The following is a 26,273-nucleotide window of genomic DNA, read 5'->3' as shown; positions in this document are numbered from 1 at the left end:
GCATGCAGAAGGTTCAATACCCGATGTGTCGAGGTAGGGCAGGAAAAGACACTTGCCTGACAACCCAGAGAGCCTATGCCAGTCAGTATAGAGAGTACTGAGCCAGATGGACTGGGCTGATGAACTATCTCAGTATGAGGCAGTTTCCAATGTTCCTAACCCATAGCAATGTGTAATGAAGGGGAGATGAACTCAGGCAGTGATTCTTGGTGTGACAATACAGATGTTACAAATAGTGATCTCTATTCATATTCTAAGATGGTGATCTCTATTTTCACCATCTGGAGTGCACGGAGATTTAGGGAAACCTGATATTTTTTGATATATGGGAATACATTGGAAACACTGTAACAATTTCTCGATATGTGTTAATTTATATATAAGTATTTAAAATCAGTGACTGGCTGGTAGCGTACACCTCAAATACTTTTGAACGTATCTGGTACATTTGATGCCAATTGATGTAAATGTCAAAAAGAAGAGGGCAATTATTTCCTCTTGTGGTGTAGCAAAAAAAAAACCTTGCAAGAAAATCAATGTGGCTATAGAGGAAATAATTCTTTAAAAAATAGATTTTGAGCAATTCATTTTTGTATTAAATTCTACTAAAGATATATTAGTTCAGCAAAATGATTTCTTATATGATCGCAGCAGCAAGAATGTGTTAGACCAGTATTGGAAAGGACTGTCGATTCCTACCATTTTGGAGTGGGTAAATAAAATATATGAATATGCTGCTTTATCTACATTGACAAATTATATTAGAGTCAACGAAGGAAGCCAATACCATAATCAATTTACTCAAAATTGGAGACCTGTTTTTGTTGTTGTTGTTGTTGTTCTTTTTAGTACTGGTAAAATTTAGCACATTTTTCTACAGATGCCATTCATATATTTAATATCTTGTTAAAATATACTAATTGGAATGATGTTGTTTATGTGTCTGCATTTTAATCTAATAAAAATATGCCTAAGGAAAAGGGTTGGGAAATTCAAAAGATGATTATATCTGGGATTAGAGAGATGTCATGTAAAAAGAGGGCCCCTGTGTTTTCTTCACAGGGATGGAGGGCTCAGTCTGTTTGCAGCCCATGTCAGTTTCACATCTGCTCATCCATAAACCTGTTCTGGTTCTGCACTAATCTGTGATTTTAAACACACACACACACATACACACACACCATATTTTAGTGTATTTTCTCATAAGACATTCATTTCTATTGTATTTCATCTTTATATACATTTTGATATGCTTTTTGGTAATTTTTGAGCTGAGAACTGCATCACAAATTGGAGTTCAAACTCCAAAGGTTAACTGTCTTCTGATCTGCACATTATTCTAGGAGATATCTATCACTTCTGTGGATTCCTCAAGCATGCCTAATTCTTCAGCTGTATTGTGAGCCTGCCTTACAGCTTGAACTATTAGAGGAGCATACCGGTGAACTGAATGCTGGATCAAGCCTATCAGTTATGCCCTTCCCTGTCTGTCCCTCTCGCTAGCATTGCTGCCTACTGTTTCAGTTGCATCAAGATCTTGGTTGTTGTTGTTTTAGGCTGTAGTGGTCTATCCCTTTAACTGGAAGTAAGTCCCACTGAAATCAGTGAACTCAATCATTTATGATTACATTATTTATTGTTTTTAACACACAATATAACAAAATAAGCATAAATTCAAGAGAACTACGATTGTTAAGAGAAATAAATAAATACATATTTGTCCAAAATTCAATGACTAGATAAAGCTTGTTCCATCATTGTTATTGTTATTGTTATTGTTGTTGTTGTTGTTGTTGTTGTTGTTATTGTTATTGTTGGTGTTGTAACCCACCAAGCACTGGTCTTGGAAGGATATTGTAGAAATTGCCTTCAGTCCAGGTATCTGCATAGAACAAAGCAAAATGCTAATAGAAAGGAGGTACAGTATAGTGTGATAGATTCAGTTTATCCTCTCTTAAAGACAGGGGTGTTAAACCTCTTTCAGCCTGAGGAATTAATTCCATTTCAGAGAAAATCTTGGGAGCTATGTTCCAGTGGTGGGTGGAAAAGGAGTCAGGGGCAAAATGCCAAAAACGCCAGCATCTTTTAGCTTAAAACTAGAACTGTGTGCAAATGGCCTCTTGAAATTCTCCACCACCACAGCTGTGGGCTGAGAAAGTTGGGAGACAATTTCACCAAATCTCTCCAGGGGGAGGAGAAATTCTCAGCAGTTTCTCCCAGGAAGGGCTCCCCATTGGCAGGGCTTGGAGCACAACTTCTTTCTTTTTTCCTAAGGGTTTTGGAGTTTTTTGTGCTGCATCAGCTGTATTGGCAGGCTGGCCCCCACTTTGCATCCACCACAATGCAGGTGGGGGCAGTGTTGTGCCTAGTTCCAGGGATGAGATGGAGCTAGCTCTCTGCCAAAATCTGTCCTCCAATTTCCTGAAAGTTTTCTCCCCCTGTGATAGAGGCTTCCATTGCCTCATTCAGGATGTTTTATAATGCATTTTTGTGCTTACAGCTAGCCACCAGGGCTGCCTGCACATCCTGATCTGAAAAAGACCCATGGGAGAAATTACCTCATGGTGCCTTAAACTGGGCTTTAATTGAAGTGTGGGAAGCTGAGGAGGCTACAGACAGCCAGAGAGATGATTGTACAATGAAAAACAGGACACATGTGATCCCTCCTCAAGCCCAAACCATGATAATTTCTCAGAATTTCTTCACCATTGGATTTTTTTTCAAAACCAATTTTGTTGTTGTTCAGTCATTAAGTCGTGTCCAACTCTTCATGACCCCATGGAGCACAGCACGCCAGGCCTTCCTGTCCTCCGCTCTCTCCTGGAGTGTGCTCAAGTTCATATTCATATTGTTCTTTACAGCATCGGATTTTCTTTTCACCACCAGACACATCCACAGCTGAGTGTCCTTTCGGCTTTGGCCCAGCCGCTTCACTCTTTCTGGCGCTACTTGGAAATTCCCTCTGCTCTTCCACCGTAGTATATTGGACACCTTCCAACCTGAGGGGCTCATCTTCTGGCATCATCTCTTTCAGCCTCGTGATACATTCCATGGGGTTTTCTTGCAAGAATACTGGAGTGGGGTGCCATTTCCTTCTCCAGTGGACCACATTTTGTCAGAACTCTCCGCCATGACCTGTCTGTCTTGGGTGGCCCTGCACGGCATAGCTTATGGCTTCACTGAGTTATGCAAGCCCCTTCACCACAACAAGGCAGTGATCCATGAAGGGGAAAAGCAATTTATCTTCTATCAAATTGAATGAGAATGGTCCAAAAAAAAAAGTGAGATAAATTTTTGGCACAGCACTACTTAAAACTCTTACTGGCAGTAACTAAGCCTTAAGAGAGGCATTTTTTGTGAACTGCCCAGAGAGCTTTGGCTATTGGACAGTACAGAAATAAAATGAAACAAACCACATTTCAACATTTTAGAATGGGGGAAAAATGGCACAAAAGCTGGGAAACCACCAAATGATCATTGGTTGGGGAACTTGTGTGTAGCCTTCTGGGGAAGCCCAGAGGGCTGGATTGGGACCCCACATGGGCCAGATTTGGCCTCCATGCCAGAGGTTCCCCACCCCTGATACAAGAGGACTGGAGGAGCAAATGTCCACACATTGCCTCATTAGAGAAGTTGGGATTTTCTTGGACAGGGTACCAGGGGCACTATAGCAAGGACAAAAGCAGGATGAGCCTGTGAGGGAAGAAGCTATGAATAGGGATGGTGGAGAATTTCTCCCCGAAACTTCGGGGGGCCGAGCGCCAACGTGTTTGCCCCCCCGAACACGTTTCGGGGAGAAATCCTCTGAACCCCCCCCGCCCCTCCCCGGACGGGACTTACCTTCGCCGAATGTCCCTCCCGGCAGCGGGTCCGGCCAGCGGTTCGGCGGGTGTTCGAGCGGGGCGGGAGCGGCAGCCGGTCTTTCGACCTGCTGCCACCGCCGCCATTCCAATAAAAGGAAAAAAAAAACGCCCCCGTGATAGGCTACGTGACGATTAACATAGCCTATCACGGCTAGATTTGCAAAGTCAGCCATGATAGGCTACGTTAATCGTCACGTAGCCTATCACAGGTGACTTAAAAAAAAAAAAAAAGCGCATACGGATAATGGCGGCCCCCGTAGGGAGCCGCCATTCCCATTCCTTATTTGGTCGCTGTAGTCTACGTAAACATTTACGTAGACTACGGCGAAAATAAGGGCAACGCTGCTTTGCCCTTATTTTCACCGTAGTCTACATAAACATTTACGTAGACTACAGTGACTAAATAAGGAACGTGAATGGCGGCTCCCTATGGGGGCCGCCATTAGCGTACGCGCTTTTTTTTTTAAGTTACCCGTGATAGGCTACGTGATGATTAACGTAGCCTATCACGGCTGACTTTGCAGATCTAGCCGTGATAGGCTACATTAATCGTCACGTAGCCTATCACGGGGGCGTTTTTAAAAAAAACAAAAAAAACAATGGAGTTCGCGGCTGGGCGAGGCAGGAAGCCTCCTCCCCGGCCTGAATTTCGGCCGGGGCGAGGCGGGAAGCCTCCCCCCCGGCCTGAATTTCGGCCGGGGCGAGGCGGGAAGCCTCCCCCCCCCCGGCCTGAACTTCGCGGGGGGAGCTGCGAAGCGCCTCCCCCCCACCGCAAACAAGCTTCGACAAAAGGTAAGTGCCTTTTGTCCACCCCTAGCTATTGACTGATTCTCATGAGGAAGAGAATCAGAGGGCATTCTGGACCATTGGAATGAAGAAACCTCAGGATCTTTCCAATGAAAGTGGCTCTGACAATCCAGATGGAGGGCAGCTCCAGTAAGCTATGCTTAGGGATGCTGGAAAAATCCGCCGCATACTCAAATTAGGGCAGATTCCAAAGAATCTTGACCTCTGGAGTCTGCGGCGGGCTGGCCACACTCACCTCCAGGTCTAGAAGAGTTCCCATGAGGCAGCTCTCTGGCTTCCTATAAAATGCAAAACACTAATGGCTGCCGCCATTAGCTTATCGCAGGAAAGTTACAGCTATAAATGGTGTACTGAAGACCATTTGTGGCCGTAAAGCACTTACTTTTACAGAAATTCAGCTGCAGTTTATGTAAAAGTAAGTGCTTTATGGCCACAAATGGTCTTCAGTACACCATTTACTTTTAGAAAGATGGAGAGAGAGCTGCTCTGCCAACTTTGGTGGACCAGCAGGGCTCCAGAGAAATCCGCAGGGCCCCAAGGGCTACAGAATTGCTCCATGGCAGACCCCCCCAACCAGATATTGGGGGATTCACCCATCCCTAGCTATGCCAGGTAAGGAGACTCTTTTAACCTTTCAAGCACAGAGGGGACTACCTGCAGGAAGAAGAGAAGAGAAGTGATGATGGTTGGCCACTCCTTAATGAGAAGGATGGAGGTGGCAGCGCACTGACTGGGCCTGTTAATTCATGAAGGGTTGTATACTGTCTGTCCAGTGTGCAGATCCAGGATGCGATGGACAGGTTGGCAACACTTAACAGGCCCACTGATGGCTTTCCCATATGTCCCATCCAGGTGGAAATTAATGACACCACCAGGCACTTGCATCCATGTATCACAAAACTACAAAGCTCTGGGCAAAAAGGTGAAGGATCTTGGTCCTCAGGTGGTGTTTTCATCAATTGTTCCTGTAACAGGGACAGGACAACAAAGAGAGAATGATACTTTAGGTCAGGAGTAGGCTTCTATGTTCTGATGGTGCCAGGTGACCCCCTCCCCCAGCCCTCCATGAACTGAATGGTATCCCATACTCCCTAACATCACTTGGTCCCCAGCCAATGTGCAGAGAGGATGATCCTCCCAGTGCATCAGCCAGAAACTGGCTGTGCTGCATGCAAGGCTTCCCACACTGGGCAAGGCACAATGCACAGGGAAGCCAGCCCAACCAACTTCAACTGCCTCGTGCCTTCTCCCATTGGGTGAGGATGCAGAGCAGGTGAAGGGCACTTGGACAGCACATGCAGGAATTCCTGAAAGCACCGGCCGAGCACTCAGCCTGGCTTTGCTCATCATTTGCCCTCCACATGACAGTATCAGAGGCAGTGTATATCTTTATACCAGTTGCTGGGGAACTGAAGTGGAAGGGTGCTACTCTACTTCATGTCCTGTTCTCGTGGCATCTGGTTGGCCACTGTGTGAACACAATGCTGGACTAGGTAGGCTGTTCATCTGATCCAGCAGGGCTCTACTTATATTCTTAATCTCATGTAACAACAGGATGCAGGACCTGCAGTCAAGCCTCAGAAGCTAAGTTTCATCTTCATAATTATTCTCTCTAGACCACATGTTGAGAATGCACAATACACCAACACTGCGATGCTTACTTATACAGCTCTGTGCTACTGCCTTTTTTTCCCCCTTAAAGGAAGTACTGTCTCAACTGATTTGAATGCTTTGACTGAGACAGTAAACACATTAAAGTTAAGCAGTAGGCTAGGCACAGGGTGTCCCAGACAGGACAGCTTTTCCAGTGTGGATAGCAAGAACTCTGTAGCATTGTATTTTCACTGCTGAACATATTTATGAGGGATGGTGGCAAACCACGTTCTGTTCTGATTACCCTGGGAAAAGTGCCAACATTTTGACCTGGGTTCAAAGAACATTGCCTCTGCACTAGGTCTTTTCAAGTATGCCTTTTTCTTTGCTGCCAGTCTTGTACCCCACAAAATCTGATCATGGTCTGAGGAATCCTCCAAACTTGGGTTTGGTATGGTGCAAGCTGAAAGGGACAACTGCGCACAGATAGAAAGAGTGTCTTCAAAAAGTGTAAAAAGGAGGAACCTGGGAACTACAGACCAGTCAGTCTGACATCAATCCCTGGGAAAATTCTGGAGCAGATGATAAAGCAGTCCATCTGTAAGCACCTTGAGAACAATGCAGTGATTACTCGAAGCCAACATGGATTTGTCAAGAACAAATCCTGCCAGATGAATCTGAACTCATTTTTTGATCAAGTAACCTCCCTTGTGGACTGTGGGAATGCTGTAGACATCATATACCTCAGCTTCATCAAAGCTTTCAACAAAGTGCCCCAGGATATCCTGATGAGCAAATTAGCTCAAAGTGGGCTAGATGAAACAATGATCCAGTGGATCCACAGTTGGCTACAGAATCGGACTCAAAGAGTGCTTATCAATGGGACCTTCTCAAACTGGGGAGAGGTAACGAGTGGGGTACCGCAGGGCTCAGTCCTGGACCCAGTGCTCTTCAACATTTTTATTAATGACTTGGAGGAGGAGGTGGGAATGCTGATCAAATTTGCAGATGACACAAAATTGGGCGGGATAACTAATAGGGGAGTATGGATTCCCCATCATCTGTTCTGATGGGGAATCCATGGGGGGGGAGGCGATCTGTTCCTCCCCCCTAGAATCCTCCAGAGTGGCTCCGCTCAGATTCCGGGGGGGGGGACTGACTTGGGGGTGCTTACCTTCCCCCCTGCCAGCCAGAACCATTCGCCTCCTCCCTGTCCCTGCTGATTTCCATGTCTTAAAAAAAAACACATGGTGATCGGGAGGATGTGCCCATAGACTTATACGCAAATGGAGTCATGAATCTTGTGTATAAGTCTGCGTGTCCATAGGCTTATATGCAAGATTCATGGCTCTATTTTGCATATAAGTCTATGGGCACATGTGATCAGCAGGATGTGCCCATAGACTTATACACTGAAGCTGAATTTGGTAGCTAAAACCACATTTGGCAGCACTTCCCACAGAATCGTGGAGTACAGTTCTACATGAACACAGGCTGCCCATTTGATCTGTTTGCCCTTTTCATTTCAGGTTGTGTGAGCAGAGTGCATTTTTCTTGTACACATGTAGGCAAGTAGGCTAAGTGTAGTCCATTTTAACAGTTCTATGCATAATGGAGGATGGTGATGGAAACTGAAGTTCACTCCCATTCTGCAGACTGTGAACTAGTCTTAAAATACTGCCAGTGCAAACATGAATTAATATAGCTGAATGATTTGTACTAACGCAGTGTGTCATTTCTGAGCACTATAAACAAAATTCCAAGTAGAACTTTCCATTATCACAGGCAAGGCCATTGTTTCAGTAAATTGCAGCAGGACTATAAAGCCTAATTAATGACTCAAAGTTAAAATAAAGAACAAATGAATCAAAACCTCTTTTGGAACAAAGGTTCTGTGCCAAAAACCATCTGATGTTGAAGTGAGAAAACTGCTCTCACTCTGTGTTCTGACAATGTTTATTCAAAGCGAAATGATTTTCTTCATGTCACCAGTCATGACTTTAATATGCAACTTCTGTCAACATTTCGCCATGCCAAGAACAAACTTAGTGTGAGGCAGGAGGCCGGCATTCCGCTGTCTTTCTTGTGCTCAGTGTCTCAGATTTCTATTACAGGGTGGAAAATCTGCTTTTCATAAACTGGCCACTCAAGTGCCATAAAACAAAGCCTGCTATTTGACAGCTATTTGCTCTTAGTCTCAGACAGAGAGACGATGCCCATGTAACTTGATGAAACCCTGGCCCATGAATATTTAACAATGCAAAGCTAAGTAGTATCTCAATTATAAATAACAGCAAGTTGCCAAGATGGCAGTGGTATTGGAAACCTATGACTAGGGATGTACGAACTATGTAAAATCTGTTCTGTCTGTGTTCTGCGGATTGTCAGGTGCCTTTTGTTCTGTCATCCGCACTCAGACGGATGCCATGTTTTTTTCATATGGAAAAATACAGAAATAATTACATAAATATTTATGTAAGTATTTACATAAGTATTTACATAATTTACCTCAGTACATAACATGTAGTGTATTGTCCCCCATTCCATTCAATGTTTCCTCAGCAGAAACTTAGGTATTTTTCTATAGATTTATATGCGTATATTTTGGGAAAGTAAAAAAAATCATCCGAAAGTCCATGGACTCCGCACGGCCTGAGCGGGGCGCTCCGCAGTAGATTCTGCAGGTCGGATCCTTAGAAATCCAAGCTCATTTTAATCCATCTCAAATTTCTCCAGCATCCCTACCTATGACAGCACAGATCACTTCAAAGTGATAGAGGAAATGTTTTAATTGCACTTATTTTAGGTAGGACACAATTCTCTGCAATATTGTTCCATACCTCTTAGCATCTATCCATCTGTCTTCTCCTGAACTGCTCCACCAGTGTGGATGGGAGCAGAAAGGGGGGAGAAATTTGTTCAGTTCACATTTTAATTACACACTTCCAAAGCACTATGCGAACTGAAACTCAATCATCCTTCGAAAATCGCACGTCTCCAGTCAAAAAATGGACACAAAATATTAATCCATTACAGAAAATTACATTCAAAATTGCATTATATTAAGAAAACTGCTTGCAACAAATGTATAGATTAGGCAAACACACACACACACACACACACAATGATGCAACTATGCATGTATTAGGAGAAATATGGTTAAAAATGCTTAGGGATTTTTGTGTGAATTAAAAAAAAAAGTTTGGGACACTTAAAGATGGAACAATTAGAAACTTAGAGAAATTGAAATTGACAGATTATTCCAACTCCAGATGGGAGAAGTACCATCTGCAAACAGAGGCTAGATCTACACTTACCGCCTTTTTTCACTTACAATGAGGTTTCACCGCCCGCCTTTCACACTACGCAGTACCCGCCTCGAATTGGAACTGGAATTTCCCACTTCTGTGCTCCCTCTTTCAATACCCTGATATCCCGGTATTTCCCCTTAATGTGCTCTGATTTTCTGCCTGCGCTACAGTCATAGTCCCCTCCCCTGCCTGTCCATATGCAGCAGTGTTTGTATTTCCCTCCTGTCCAATCACAGCTCTCGACAGCCCCATGTCTTCTTCTGGCTACCAATTGCTAGGGATGTACGAAAGTCACTTACCTTTGCGGAGCTTGGATTCACGGTGGGGGGGAGGCGCTCCAGCCCTCCCCCCCGGAATCCTCCCTGGGCCGGCTAAGCCCCACAGCAGCTCTGCGGAGCCGCTGGCCAGGGCCGTCCGCAGCCAGAGTTCCGGCCGCAGATGGGCTGCTGCAGACGCAAATGGCGGCCGCCGTAGCGGCCACCATTTGCATCCTGCAAAGCTGCCATGATAGACTACGTAAGTATTTATGTAGCCTATCATGGCAAGCCAAACAAACAACAACAGCGTACACAAATGGCGGCAGCTATGATGGCCACCATTTGCGTTCCCTATTTTTAGCTGTTTTAGCCTATGTAAATATTTACGTAGGCTATTATGGCAAAAAACAAGGGGAATGCAAATAGCATAGTGGGCGCCATTTGCGTTCCTTTTTCCTCCCCCGTTTTAGCCTATGTAAATACGGTGAAAAAAACTGAATGCAAATAGTGCCCACTACGCTATTTGCGTTCCCCTTGTTTTTCTCCGTAATAGCCTACATAAATATTTACGTTGGCTATAACGACTAAAAATAGGGAACGCAAATGGCGGCCACCATAGCCGCTGCCATTTGCATATGCTGTTGTTGTTTTTTTGGCTTGCCATGATAGGCTATGTAAATATTTACATAGCCTATCATGGCCTCCGCAGGGACGCAAAAGGTGTCCCTGCGTTAGCCATGATAGGCTATATAAGTATTTTCATAGCCTACCACGGCTATGATGAAGAAGTGAATGGCGGCCGCAGGGCCGTAACCTGCACTTGCGGAGCAGGTAAGTGCTCCGTTTTGCGCGCCTTTCGTGGGTTGGGGGGGCGGGGGCTTCGTTCCACCATGGATTTTGGGGGGCTGAATGCACTGGCATTCAGCCTCACCGAGATCTGTGGTGGAATTCTCTGACATCCCTACCGATCGCATTGCTTCCTCAGCAGCCCCCGTTTCCTCAGCAACAAGCAAAGGGCTGGATGTGCGTGTGCTTGTCTGATCTCGGAAGCTAAGCTTCACAACTTCGAAGGTTCAAAGATCATGCCTCAATTAGAAAAAAACAAAAACATTGCGGAGAAACCCCGATTCTGCGAGGATAATGCCTTAATTAAGAAAAACACATCCTGAGCGGGGGATAGGAGGGGGTAAAACTTAGTCTCATTTGAAGGGATACAACAACCCCCTGCTCAGTGCAGGAACCCTGATTCCCAGGCGGTCGCCCATCCAAGCACTGACTGGGACTGACCCCGCTTAGCATCTGAGATCAGACAAGCGTGCGCAGGACAACAGCAGGAAAACAGCACAGCGCTCGAGTGTGAACCGAGTTTGCGCATTCGATGAAGCACTGCAACGGGGAAAATGGGTGAGTGTGAATAATCACGTTTTAATGTGGGAGCGTTTAACCCAATGGGACACCGAATTCATTGCGATGGTGGGTGCAATGTAGATTGGCCCAGAGAGAGAGGGGTGGCTGGGAGAGTGTCTCTGGGAACCTGAAGCCTTTTACCTGGTAGACGGTTCTTCAAATAACCTTTCTGCCTAGCAATAGCATAGAAGGATAGTACTGTATTCTCCTGCTGTAAGGATGCCTTTGTGACACCAGAAGCCATTATTCCATCTCAGATCTATTTGCATGCTTAGCAACTAATGATGGGAGAACCCCCCTGAGTCTGACTAACCAAGCTGTTTTCCTGAAAAGTTGGAAAATTGCTTGGTTATTTCTAAAGCCAGTTACAAGCTCCTGATGCTTGAAACTATGTGCTCCTGATGATGCCATAAACCTCCCTGTTGTCCTTTATCCCTTCCCCCCAAACACCAAACATTCATTCCTTACCTCGGTGCTGCAACAGCTAAGACAGCCAGAGTGGTGTAGTGGTTAGAGTGTTGTACAGGGCCTCAGGAGATAGTTCCCACTCAGACATGAAGCTCACTGAGTGACTTTGGGCCAATCACTGACTCTCAGCCTAATCTACCTCACAGGCTTGTTGTGAGGGTAAAAGGAGACGAGGAGGACAATATAAACCGCCTTGGGTTCTTTGCAAGTGGAAAAAAGCCAAATGATGATTACTAAATGTAGTAATCGTCGTTGTTGTCGTCATCATCAAACACTGATCTCTTTCTCCCTCTCCTTACCAGGCTGTGGCTGTGGTAACAACAGAGTTGGCAGATAAATCCTCAGTGTGCGCTGTGTACCCTCGTCCCTCGTCACTGGGGGTGAGTGAGTTGGATGTGGGATGGAGCCCTTATATAGCTAAGATTACAAAATGATTGAGAGGAGAGGTTGAGGTGTCCTCCTCTGACTGGGGCCAAGCATTGTGGGTCAAGAAATGGGCAAAGACAACCATGTTTTCCATGGCCATAGTGTTGGGCCGTAGCTGAATAAATGTATGAAGGGAAGGAAGCTGCTGTGCTACCGTTTCAGATGTGGCAGCAGCAAGCCAATAGGTGAGGGTAGGGATGCTGGAGAAATTTGAGATAGACTAAAATGAGCTCGGATTTCTAGGACTCCGACCTGCGAAACCCACTGCGGAGTGACCCCCTCAGGCCACATGGAGTCCATGGACATTTGGATGTGTATGTGTGTGTGTTTTACTTTCCCGAAATTTACGCATATTTATTTGTAGGAAAATATGCAAGTTTCTGCTGAGGAGAAGTTGAATGGAATGGGGGACAATACACAAAATGTTATGTACTTAGGTAAATTCTGTAAATTGTTAAGAAACCTCTTAGATAATCATTTGCATATTTTTCTGCATGATGAAAAAATAATAATTTGCATCTGTCTGTGAGTGGACAACGGTACAAAAGGCGCCTGACAATCCACGAAACACAGATGGAGTGAACGTTACACAGTCTGTACATGCCTAGGTGGGGGCCCATAGAGGTAGAGGAGCACATGCCAAAGGAATGAAAGGCAAAGCCAAGCCAGCTAGTAAGGAAAGTTGGGGTTAGCACTCACCTAATCACTAAGCCACAGCCTGTCTTTATGGTTACAATTCCATACCCATCCCCTCGTGCTGGCTCCAGTTGCGGGGGGGGGGGGGGACTTTTAGCTAGATGCCCTGGCTGGGCCCTCTCCCTGATTGCTGTGTTCATCACAGCCTGTTTGCTTGCCCTCAGCATTTGGGTCCAATCCACCCACTGCAAAAGGACTAGTCTGTCAGGTCCCTTGGTTCTCTCCGTTGGCAATCACACACTCCAAGGCACCAGGCTTCAGGCTCACTGCTTCATTAGTTAGCTACCAGGTTCCTTACAAATGCAAATCCTCAGATACTGCCAGTCTACAAAGGAAAACAGCTACTCCACATAATTACGAATATCAATAGAGGAGCCAAGTTGGAATCAGAGACGTTGCGGGCAGTTTGAACAAGAACTTGCTGGCCCGAATAACTTAGGGGGGAATGCCCCTCCCTTACAGTTGTGCCCCCCTATGTAAGCCATCACACATAGCCAACTGGGAGGAACATCTGAGCTCTGCCTCTAACTTTTCCCGCTTCTCTCTGTCCCGGACTCTAGTATCCCTCAGGTCTCTCCTCCTCCTGCAAGACCTGGGTTCTCATGGGGGAGGAAAAGGGAGGGCCTTCAAGTTGAGCTATCTGTGAGTAGGGATGTCAGAGAATTCCGCCTAGGGATGGACGAAAGTCCCTTACCTGATCCCGACGCTTGCTTCGCGGTGCGGGGGAGGCGCTCCGTCCCCCCCCTGAAATTCTGGCCAGGGGAGGAGGCGCCCCATCCCTCCCCACCGAAATTCTGGCCGGGGGGAGGCACCCCATCCCTCCGGCCATGAAACCTCGTCTCCTTCTGGGACGCAAATGGCAGCAGCCATGGCCGCCGCTGTTTGCATCCCAGAAGTCAGCCGTGATAGGCTACGTAAATGTTTACGTAGCCTATCAAGGCTGAGTTTAAAAAAAACAAAAAACCCGCCCGTACGCAAATGGCGGCGCCCATGGGTGCCGCCATTTGCGTTCCTTATTTTGGAACGCTATTTGCATTCCAAACGCTATTTGCGTTCCCCTTATTTTCGCCGTAGTCTACGTAAATGTTTACATAGACTACACGTAGGGACGGGGGAGAATTTCTCCCCGAAACTTTGGGGGGCCAAGTGCCAACGCATTCGGCCCCCCGAAATAGGCAGTGAAATTCTCTGCCCCCCCCGGGATGGGACTTACCTTTCACGAATGTCCCTCCCGGCGGCGGGTCCCGGCGGCGGTTCGTCGGGTCTTCGTCAGGGGCGGGGGCGGCAGCCGGTCTTTCGACCGGCTGCCACCGCCACCATTACAAGTGCAGTAAAAAAAAAAAGTGATAGGCTACGTAACAATTAACGTAGCCTATCACGGCTAGATCTCCAAAGTCAGCCGTGATAGGCTACGTAAATCATTACGTAGCCTATCACGGGTGACCTTGGGGGGAAAAAAAGCGCGTATGCAAATGGAGTTCCCCATAGGGCGCCGCCATTTGTGTTCCTTATTTGGTCGCTGTAGTCTACGTAAATCTTTACGTAGACTACAGGGACCAAATAAGGAACGCAAATGGCAGCGCCCTATGGGGGCTGCCATTTGCGTACGCGCTTTTTTTTTTTCAGACACCTGTGATAGGCTACGTGACGATTTACGTAGCCTATCATGGCTGACTTTGGAAATCTAGCCGTGATAGGCTACGTAAATCGTTACATAGCCTATCACATTTTTTTTTTTTTACTTTTTCTTTCGCGGCCGGGTAGACAGGGCGCTTCTACCTGGCCTGAATTTCGGCCGGGCGAGGCGGGGCGCCTCCCCGCCTCACATGAACTTTGGGGGGAGAACCGAAGCACCTCCCCCCCACCGCGAAGCAAGCTTCGATGACAGGTAAGGGACTTTCGTCCATCCCTAACTACACGTGCCAAAATAAGGAACGCAAATGGTGGCGCCCATGGGCGCCGCCATTTGTGTACGCGTGGGTTTTTTGGTTTTTTTTAAACTCAGCCGTGATAGGCTACATAAACATTTACGTAGCCTATCACGGTATTTTTTTAAAATCTAGCTGTGATAGGCTACGTAAATGTTTATGTAACCTATCACTTTTTTTTTTTAACTTGGAAATGGCGGCGGCAAGTTTTTTTTAACTTGGAAATGGCCGCCACTGCCGAACCGCCGCTGAACCACCACCGGAGCCACCGCCGCCAGGGACATTCGCACAAGGTAAGTCCCATCCCAGGGGGGTGGGGGGTGGCAGACCATTTTGCCACCGATTTCAGGGGGCCGAATGTGCTGGCATTCGGCCTCCCCGAGATTCTTGGCGAAATTCTCTGACATACCTACGTCTGGCGGCAGCTTTGGCGGCAGCGGTGGCGGCTGGTCTCCCGGCCGGCCACGGCCAGGCTGCTGCGGCCGCCATTTGCATCCTTGCAGCTGTGATAGGCTACATAATGTAGCCTATCACGGTAAAGGCAGCCATGCAAATGGTGGCTGCTACTCCATTTGCTGGCTGCCTTTACCGTGATAGGCTACGTAAATACTTACATAGCCTATCACGGCTGCTTGCAAGGACGCAAATGGCGGCCACTATGATGGCCGCCATTTGCGGCTGCAGCAGCCCGGCCACGGCTGGCCACGGCCGGCCACAGCCGGCAGCTCCATGGAGCCGCTGCAGAGCAGAGCCAGCCAGGGAGGATTCCAGGGGGAGGAACGGAGCGCCATCTCCCCCACCGAGGATGCCCCTGTGTGGAGCCAGGTAAGGTATTCGTACATCGCTATCTGTGAGCCAAGTTCCTGAGAAGAATGCCTATCCATATCTGAGTTCACTAGGGAGGAAACCTCCCCCAGTTCTGGCTGTTCCCAATCTGAATTGGAGCTGCTGACTATCTCCACATGCTCAGAATCATTCCTGATGTCATCAAGTGGAGGGGCCTGCGCCCTCTCTTCCTTCTTGTCCCTGCTTGCTTGCCTAGAGGGGGTTAGTAAATAGGCAGTGGCAGCAAGGCGAAGCAGCAGCAGGGCCAGGGGGCTTCAGGGGCTGGCTGTTGGTCCCTGCTGGAATGTAGGCCCCAAACAACAGTTCTGCACACCCCCATCATTTGGTGGCATTTAGCCACTTGGCAAATGACCTATCTTCGAGGCTGACACAGCCTTTCAGTAGTCCAGTCCCTCAGCAGATATGGGGGAGGTGTGTCACACATGCTACACAGTTTCAGCCAGGAGAAAAGAAGGCAAAAGCCAAGGACACACTGACAGACAAATGCTCTGTTACCTTCCTTATGTTGCCCAATGGTATTTTTACAGGACCCAAAATCTAAGACAATGGAAAAGGGGACTCTCTGCCCATTTGCAACACAATGACCTCTTGCTGGATGGGTCTGCTTGCCAAGAAATGAGCAATCAGATTGCAGATGCAAATCAAATCAGAATTAGAACCCTGTATCACTAATGAGGTCCCAGAGGTTCCCTGGGCTGGAAGAATACATTTATTTCTGATGGATGTGGCCCAAAAGAAGGTTGCAGATAGAGGAGCCTTGGAGCTACAAATTTATATTCCTGGAAATGCCACATGCCTGAAACTCTTGGAGATCATGTCGAGCTAAACCACAGATCATAAACTATGCCAGATGAATGAAAAATAAAATTATCTGACATTTTGTGTCTACATTGCCCTGTCCTTTCTATCCTGGGAGATGTATGAGCTCAGTGGTTTCTGCTGCTGTTGTACTTCCATCAACTCCTTCACACTCTTCTCTCTGTCTCTCTGTCTCTCTCTCTCTCTGTCTCTCTCTGTCTCTCTCTCTCCCCCCCCCCCCTGTGTGATTGAGAGCTTGATAGGGTAGATGAAGAAAATATCAGATGTTGGACTTCGTGGCTCAGGGAACTTAAAGGAAGAAAGAGCACTACGGCATCAGCAAGTTGCAAACTTGTCAAATGACAAATGACTTCATTAGATTCATACTGCAAACACAGGGAGGTTCAGCTGGAAAGAGGTATGCAGTGGCACAAACAGGATTTACTTCAGTGGAAAGAAAATTGCTTGTGAACTCATGAATTCTTGTTAAGCACAGATTTTTACACTACAGTCATTTTGTTTTAGCTTTTACACCTATATGTGTACCTGTGTGCATGCGTCTGCACGCACTAGATTGAGGCATAGAAACTTGAGCCTTAGGGACTTTGTGCAGATATTGGATCCGTACAAGATGGTAGTTTTACAACAGGAGAATATTAATTACCACTAAGTGTTTCTTTTTATTTTTTGCCCAGATCACATCATCACATTATTCATATTTGCACTTCCAATGAAAGCCAATTGTGTATTGATCACTTTCAGTCAGAAAGGAAGAGTAAGGTGATTTCTGTGGACGCAGCTTTATCTTTGATGTAATCATGTAACAGTTAGATGTTTAAAATGGATATAGCAGTAGTTAATTTCTTGGAAGTGAGTTGTATTAAGATATGAAAAATGGATTGTATAATGTTGAAAGCAGTACTATTTAGATAGAGGACTTGGTCATTAAGTAACATAATTGTTTCTAGCAGCCATTACTAGGGATGTCAGAGAATTCCGCGACGGATCTCGGTGAGGCCGAATGCCAGTGCATTCAGCCCCCCAAAATCCATCATGGAACGAAGCCCCCGCCCCGCCCACAAAAGGCTTGCGGGACAAAGTCCCCGCCGGCCCCACCCCACGAAAGGAGCACGAAACGGAGCACTTACCTGCTCCCGTCCACGCTGCTTTGCGAATGGTGGCCATCCTGTGGCCGCCATTTGCTTCCTCCTCTTCATAGCCATGATAAGCTATGTAAATACTTACGTAGCCTATCACAGCTAACACATTTGCATCCCTGTGGAGGCTGTGATAGGCTACATAAGTATTTATGTAGCCTATCACGGCAGGGGGGGAAAAAACCCAGCGTACGCAAATGGCAGCAGCTACCGCCATTTGCGTATGCTGGGGTTTTTCTCCCTGCCATGATATGCTACATAAATATTTACGTAACCTATCATGACTCAATACAGGGATGCAAATGGCGGCTATGACAGCCGTCATTTGCGTCCCTGCAGGGCTGCCCAGCGGCCGGATGTCTGGCTGCGGTCGGCTGGAGCTGGCCAGCGGCTCCGCGGTTTGGCCACGGAGCAGAGCCGGCCAGGCAGGATTCTGGGGGGAGGGATGGAGCGCCTCCCCCCCATCGAGGATTCTGGGAGGAGGGACAAAGTGCCTCCCCCTCACTGTGGATTGCCCGGCGTGGAGCCAGGTAGGTGTTTCGTACATCCCTAGCCATTACCTAGTGGAAAGAAACAAATGAATCACGGAAGGCCAGGAACACATGAATCATGGAAAATAACTTAAAATGTTGTGAAACAGCTGAAAAATTAGGTTGAAGCAGTGGCCATCTGCAACAATCAGGGACTCTTGAATATTTCCTCATAGACCTTGGGAGACATGGAAGGATTTTTGAATTTCCCCTGAGCTATCCACTGCCTGAAGTTTTAAAGGGGTCATGACTTAATTTTGCTCACAACTAGGGATGGCGGAGAATTTCTCCCCGAAACTTCGGGGGGCCGAGCGCCAACGTGTTCGGCCCCCCGAACAAGTTTCGGGGAGAAATCTTTCGACCGGCTGCTGCCGCCGCCATTGCAATCAAAGAAAAAAAAAACGCCCCCTGATAGGCTACGTGACGATTCACGTAGCCTATCACGGCTAGATTTGCAAAGTCAGCCGTGATAGGCTATGTCAATCGTCACATAGCCTATCACAGGTGACTTAAAAAAAAAAAAAAAGCGCGTACGCTAATGGCGGCCCCCATAGGGAGCCGCCATTCCCATTCCTTATTTGGTCGCTGTAGTCTACGTAAATGTTTACGTAGACTATGGTGAAAATAAGGGCAACGCTATTTGCGTTGCCCTTATTTTCTCTGTAGTCTACGTGAACATTTACGTAGATTACAGCGACTAAATAAGGAACGCGAATGGCGGCTCCCTATGGGGGCCGCCATTAGCGTACGCGCTTTTTTTTTTTTTTCAAGTCACCCGTGATAGGCTACGTGATGATTGACGTAGCCTATCATGGTTGACTTTGCAGATCTAGCCGTGATAGGCTACGTGAATCGTCACGTAGCCTATCAGGGGGCGTTTTTTTTTTAAAACTTTCGAGTTCGCGGCCGGGCGAGGCGGGAAGCCTCCTCCCCGGCCTGAATTTCGGCCGGGGCGAGGCGGGAAGCCTCCCCCCCGGCCTGAATTTCGGCCAGGGCGAGGCGGGAAGCCTCCCCCCTGGCCTGAACTTCGCGGGGGGAGCAGCGAAGCGCCTCCCCCCCACCACGAACGTCCTTCGACGACAGGTAAGGGACTTTCGTCCACCCCTACTCACAACAAGCTTATCAAGTAGGTCTTGATTGTTCCCATTTTACAGAAGAAGACCTGGTGCTGAGATCCAGTAATTGGCTCAAGGTCACTCAGTGAGTTCACAGTTCAGCAGGGGCCTATAGCCAAGATCCAAGTACAACGTGAGCCCCGTTCGGGTGTTTACTTGAAAGTGTGAGGATTTAAAATGCCTACAGGGACAGGACCATGCACACTGGCCAGGCTCACTACATCTCTGGGATCACTGGGCTTGCCCTCCTCAGTTTAGATCTTGCCATTTTAAACTGGCAAGGTCTGAAAGAGAGTTCTACTCATGTCTGCTTGAATGTGAGTAGAACCCTCTGTACAATCAGGAACCCTGATAAGGCAGGGTACACAATCACATGGAGAGGTCTACTTTCATTCAAGCTTATTTCAGCTGGTTTGCTCTCATCCACCCCAAAACATACCCCAAACACCTGTTCAATGGTTTCACTCCCTGAGACTAGTAGACGGCAAGGAGAGGTACATGACTTAATGGAGTAATTAGACTGTGGGGCTGTTCACACAACACACTAACCCACACTCAGTGGTTGAGTGTGGGTTGTTTTGAACCATGGGTTGTTTGCTGACCCAAGGGTTATTATGTTGTCTGAACACAGCCAGGGTGACTTGTTAATCATGCAGTGTGGCCTATTTTCTCAAACAAGCCACCTTGAAATCCCATTTTTTGTTGGGTTGTTCACAAGCCACACTGCATAGTTAACAAGCCACCCTGGCTGCATTCAGACAACACAATAACCCACCATGCGGAAAATGTGCTGCATTCAGACAACACACTAGTCCATGATTCAAAACAACCTACACTCAACCACTGAGTGTGGGTTAGCGTATTGTGTGAACAGCCCCTCCAGTTCCCCCCTTGAGTCCTGTGGCATTCTTGAGTCCTGAATGCAAAAAGAAGCTCAGGAAACCAAGAAATATGCATTATGTCTGTGATTTTAAACCAAATTGTAAGATCAATTTGTAAACTACTTTAGGAGACAGGTTTTCCCTCGAGGGCAATCTCTCCTATGGAATACTTCATGTGGCAGATAACCTGATGGGATAACTTCGAACACTTGTCTGATGTAAGCACGCCCTAAAGCCCTACGGGGAAGCAGACTGTTTAGCAGGATTGCTATATCTGGCAAGGCAATCTGACATGCTAAATTCTACCTTTTCTATGTTTCCCACTGTAGCTTTTTAGCAGGATGCATGAGAAAGGGTGACATTTTTGGTTTGAATGAATAAGCCATGGCTTGAATGAAATATCCTGGAAGTGTGTGTGAGTGTGTGTGTGTTAATTGCTTCCTGTACATGCTTTGAAGCTAAAATATGACCAGAAATTGTAACTATCTATTAGAAGACATTGGGAGTAATTGTAAGAGGAAATCTTATTGTTTTGACACAGTGGCATTATCATCTCAACTCTTGTGTTTGGTTCCAAAAGTGGGTGGGTGTGTTGTTTGTGGTGTTAAGTTTCATAAGTCACTTTCTAATTATAAGTATGTAGGCAGAGCAAAAAATACATATGTATAAATTGCTGGAGCATGGGGGAGAAAATAAAAATGAATCCTGATTTAGACTACAAAATATCATGATTAAGAGGAGAGCTCCCTGAATATATTTTTTGAAGGAAACACAAAATGTGCTTTCTTTTTCTGTTCATGGAAAGGGAGGTATTAAAAAGCACAGGTATTATGTCAGCTGTATGGTTGGGGAACCTTTTCAGCCAGAAGGACAGCTGATAAGGCAAGGGGGAAATATGTTCTCCCAAAAAGTGCCAGTTGAGAGCCAATGTGGTGCATAGGGATGGCGGAGAATTCCGCCACGGACTACAATGAGGCCAGATTCTAAAGAATCCTCCACCACCCCCGGATTCCTTGATGGAATGGATCACTTACCTCTGCCTCCCCGCAGGATCTGTCTGGGTCAGATCCCTGTCCATGTCGAACCTGCGGAGCCAACCGCCAGCTCCACAGGGCTGGAGAAAGTCGATACAGCTGGCAGCCATTGCCATGCTGTATCTCTGTGTAAGTCAGTCCCCCAGACGCAAATGGTTAATCGACCAGATTTACAGCCGCAAATGGCATCCACTACGCCATTTGCGTTCCTGTTTTTGGCCTTGTTAGGCAACGCAAATATTTGAGTAGCCTATCACATGAACAGGGACGCAAATGGCATACTGGACATACATCCCTAGTGGTGCAGTGGTTAGAGTGTTGGACTGTGATTTGGCAGACCTGAGTTCTAGTCCCCACTCAGCCATGAAGCTCACTAGTAGGGGTGGACGAAAGTCCCTTACCTGTCATCAAAGGATGTTCGCGGTGGGGGGGAGGCGCTTCGCTGCTCCCCCCGCGAAGTTCCGGACGGGGGGGGAGGCTTCCCGCCTCGCCCCGGCCGAAATTCAGGCCGGGGAGGAGGCTTCCCGCCTCGCCCGGCCGCGAACGCGAAAGTTTTTTTTTAAAAAAAAAAACGCCCCCTGATAGGCTACGTGACGATTCACGTAGCCTATCATGGCTAGATCTGCAAAGTCAGCCGTGATAGGCTACGTCAATCGTCACGTAGCCTATCACAGGTGACTTTAAAAAAAAAAAAAGCGCGTACGCTAATGGCGGCCCCCATAGGGAGCCGCCATTCGCGTTCCTTATTTAGTCGCTGTAGTCTACGTAAATGTTTACGTAGACTACGGCGAAAATAAGGGCAACGCAAATAGCCCTTATTAAAATAAGCGTTGCCCTTATTTTCGCCATAGTCTACTGTAGTCTACTTGCTGACTTTGCAAATCTAGCCATGATAGGCTACGTGAATCGTCACGTAGCCTATCAGGGGGCATGTTTTTTTTCTTCTTTGATTGCAATGGCGGCGGCGGCAGCCGGTCGAAAGACCGGCTGCCTCTCCCGCCCCGCTCGAACACCCGTCGAATCGCCGGCCGGACCCACCACCGGGAGGGACATTCGGTGAAGGTAAGTCCCATCCCAGGGGGTGTGTGGGGGCGGGGGGGGTTCAGAGGATTTCTCCCCGAAACTTGTTCGGGGGGCCTAACACGTTGGCGCTCGACCCCCGGAGTTTTGGGGAGAAATTCTCCGCCATCCCTACTCACTAGGTGAGTATGGGCCAGTCACTGACTCTCAGCCTAACCTCCCTCACCAGGTTTGTTGTTAGGGATGTTGTAGGGATGTCAGAGAATTTCACCATGAATCTCAGGGAGGCCGAATGCCAGCGCATTCGGCCCCCTGAAATTGGTGGTGAAATGGTCTGCCACCCCCCTGCCCCTCCCGGGACGGGACTTACCTTGGGCGAATCCTCCTGGCAGTGGCGGCTCTGGCGGTGGGGCAGCGGCGGGGCGGCGGCGGCGGGGCGGCAGCAGCGGCGGCCGGTCTTCCGACAGGCTGCTGCCACCGCCATTTCCAGTAAAAAAAAATGTGATAGCCTACATAAAGATTTCCGTAGCCTATCATGGCTAGATTTTTAAAAAATACTGTGATAGGCTACATAAATGTTTATGTAGCCTATCACGGCTGATTTAAAGGGGAAAAAATGCACGTACGCAAATGGTGGCGCCCATGGGCACCACCATTTGCGTTCCTTATTTTGACACGTCTTAGTCTACGTAAACATTTACGTAGACTAAGACGGAGAAAATAAGGGGAACGCAAATAGCATAGACGCTATGCTATTTGTGTTCCCCTTATTTTCGCCGTAGTCTACGTAAATGTTTACGTAGACAAGATGTGCCAAAATAAGGAACACAAATGGTGGTGCCCATGCACGCTGCCATTTGCGTACACACGTTTTTTTTCTTTTAAATCAGCCGTGATAGGCTACGTAAACATTTACGTAGCCTATCATGGCTGACTGCTGGAACGGAAACGGCAGCAGCTACAGCCGCCGCCATTTGCGCACCCAGCCGGCCAGGATTTGGGGGGGGACGGAGTGCATCCCTGCTGCCAGAATTTCAGAGGGAGGGACGGAGCGCCTCCCCCCCACCTCGAATCAAATTTCGTTAAAGGTAAGTCACTTTCGTACATCCCTAGGATGTTGGAGAAATCTGCAATGGAATCAAATGAGTTCGGATTTCTATGAATCCAACCCATAGATTCCTCAGCAGACTGGCTTTTCCTGAGTCACAGGGATTCTGCAGACTTGCAGACTGGTGGTATTGTTTTTGTTTTCAACTTTCCACAAGTTTACACAAATTCAGTCATAGAAAAATATGTAAACTAAAAAAGCACTGGCTGAAAATGTGCTTTTCCCCTATAGGCTAAAGCATGAGAATGCACATGGGGGATTTGTGCATTTGGGGGGGGGGAGTTGCACATTTTTACAAGTGCAAATTTGTACAAATGCAAAATTGGAAATTCCAGAAATTGGAAAAATTCTGATTCCATCTATGAGCAGACAACAGAACAAAAGGCACCTGACAATCTGTGAAATGGAGATGGAATGTACTTTACAAAATCCATATATCCCTGGTTGTTGTGAGGATAAAATGGAGAGGAGGGAGACCATGTAAGCCACCTTGGGTTCCTTGCAAGGGGTGTGGGAAAGGTGGGATATAACTGTAGGATTAAATATGAGTAAATAAATTACTTGAACCTGCGTCTTTATGCCTGGAAAGCAAGTGCACTAGATATGGATTCTCCCATGTGAACATACATGGGCAGAGGGTTGCAGGAAACATTTTGCTCTTTCCTCTCTTGACCTGAAGCACCATTTTGGGAGAGCAAGTGGGGCATTGACCTCTATCCCTTACATTTCAGACCGCATGTGATTATTCCTCAAGGGCACTTATATCTCATGGCAACCCACTGTGTAACTAGTTCAATAACAATGTGTACTCATTGTCCTAAATAATTAAATGGACCTTTATTCAAGATATGCCTCACAGACACAGCTACAAACTGCTTTTTTAAAAAAGTTGTCTGATCTGTGTTGATTGCACTACTGTAATTATCATGAGGAACAAAACAGAAAATACCATAATCAATATTTGTTTGAAAACGCATTGCCTGGATGTTGTCCTTGCAACCTAGTCTTGTTTTTCCTGTATCCAAGAGCAGGTCTTTGAACCTTGCTATAAATCTGTCCACCTTTCCCCATCCTAAATCTTAAATAGCTCTACAGGTGCAGTTAGTACTGGCTGCATTTGGAGGTACTGGGCTAATATAGCTTTGGAAGTCTTGAACCACAGTGGATTGAGTTGTGTTTATTAGGGATGTTGGAGGAATCCATTTGGGGGGTGAAGCTCATTGAGTTTTCACCAGCTCAGCCCCCTGGACTCTGGCTCAATCATCCATGAGTTGGCCCAACGTGACACGTGACAAGTTGGGCCATCTCACAGATTTTTCACAGGGGTGCACAAATTGCAAGTTGCTCAAAACCTCAGCTGTAAATTCTGCAATTTGTGCACATTCACATCCATAAATGATCTAATTTCTGCAAATCAGACCATTTACAGCCATGATTTTGTGCAAACTGTGCGATTTACGGCTACAATTTTGCACAAATCGGACCCTGATTTTGCACAAAAAACCCGGTAAAGTTCCCAAGTTTCGACAACTATCACGTGGCTCAGCTCACAAATGCAAGCTGATCTGGGTCCATCGCAGGGATCTGTCAACCTCCCAAAAGGAGTGTATTTCCCTGCAATGGTTAAGTATGTGTGTGTGTGCCTGTGTGTCTGTGCACAACTTGCCAATCATTTGCTTTTCTTAGAAGGAAATTGATTTGCTTTTCTAATCCAAGAAACAACTTCAACAAAGGCATGGGCTATTATCTCTATTCTACTTTATTAGTTCACTCAAATTGAAACTCCATCCTGTTTCCCATCAACTCTGGGTCCAAGCCCTTTCTCTGCAAGCTATGATTCCACCTGTATGTATAACATGTTTTCAGCTGATCAAAGCTTTCAAGGCCAATGTGTCAGACAGAAAAAGAAGGTAGCCCAAGAAACCCTCAACATACATCAATGTTAAGCAACAACAGCATCTGAGGCATTGTCTCTGCAGCTGCCTGTTGTGTCGGGACTAATACTGTCTTTGCCAACTGTGCCACTCTTGCAATTCCTGTTCAACCTCTGCTTAAGGGAGTACATGGATTTTTACATAGGACATATCCATGCCCATGACGTAAATCCATTTCAGTCATTCCTTTTCCCCAGGGAACCCTGGAAAGTGTAGTTCTGTGGAGTGGGAGTCAGGTTAGGGATTTCTAACCTAGTTCTCAGCACCTTATGAAACTGCATCCCCCAGGATTCTTTGAAGGAAACTATGACACTTCAGATGGTATAAAGCCAGCTGGTATAAAACAGGGAGAGAAGAGAAGCAGAGCTATTCCATTGCTGCCTCTGAAAGGCCTTTGGTTCTCCCGAGCGGTCACCTAGCTGACAGCTATTCCACCATGAGAACTGAACTGTTTCCATCCCAGCTGGGTCATGGTAAGAAGACTGACTTTAAGAACTGGTGCCTGGAATTGCATTTTTCCTCCTCCCTCCCATCCCATTTGCCTTGTGTATCATGGCTTTTAGATTGTAAGCCCAAGAGCAGGGACTTTCTGACTGCCTTATTTGTTCTGAGAGCGATTTTGGCTAAAGAGCAGGGTAACATTGCTTTAAGCTACATATGTTGGGGTGTTGTTGTTGTTGTATTCCCCCCCCCTTTGCCTTTAGTCCTGCCCATTACTGGAATGTGGCCACTAAGACCTTTTCTGAAATTGAATTTGTCTCTCAGGCTGAAAGACACCCCCCCCCATTTGTAATCTGATGTGAATATTCATGCATTTTAAAATTAGTTCATGTAAAAGGGAAAACTTCCAGCATTTTTAGTTAAAGTCCTCCCCTCCAAAGGGTATTGTGGCTGTGAATTTCCTACAGCCTATGGAAAGGGAACTGGGGGGGTGGGGAACCATGATGGGACAAGACACAGATGCAATGGTGAAAGCTTTAATCTGAAAGGGGAAAGCACTTTTCCCCTAAAGACTTGCTTGCTTGGCCTGAATATCAGCTGCCTCTTGCCATGATCAGTTTCATTCTGTCAGCACCAATCGAAAAGGGAAGTTA

Source organism: Heloderma suspectum, chromosome 4, assembly GCF_057233095.1.
Source record: "Heloderma suspectum isolate Gila_16-S chromosome 4, 16-S_ref, whole genome shotgun sequence".
Taxonomy (NCBI): domain Eukaryota; kingdom Metazoa; phylum Chordata; class Lepidosauria; order Squamata; family Helodermatidae; genus Heloderma; species Heloderma suspectum.
The sequence above is the reverse complement of the archived record's forward strand: the minus strand, read 5'-3'. Positions refer to the sequence as shown.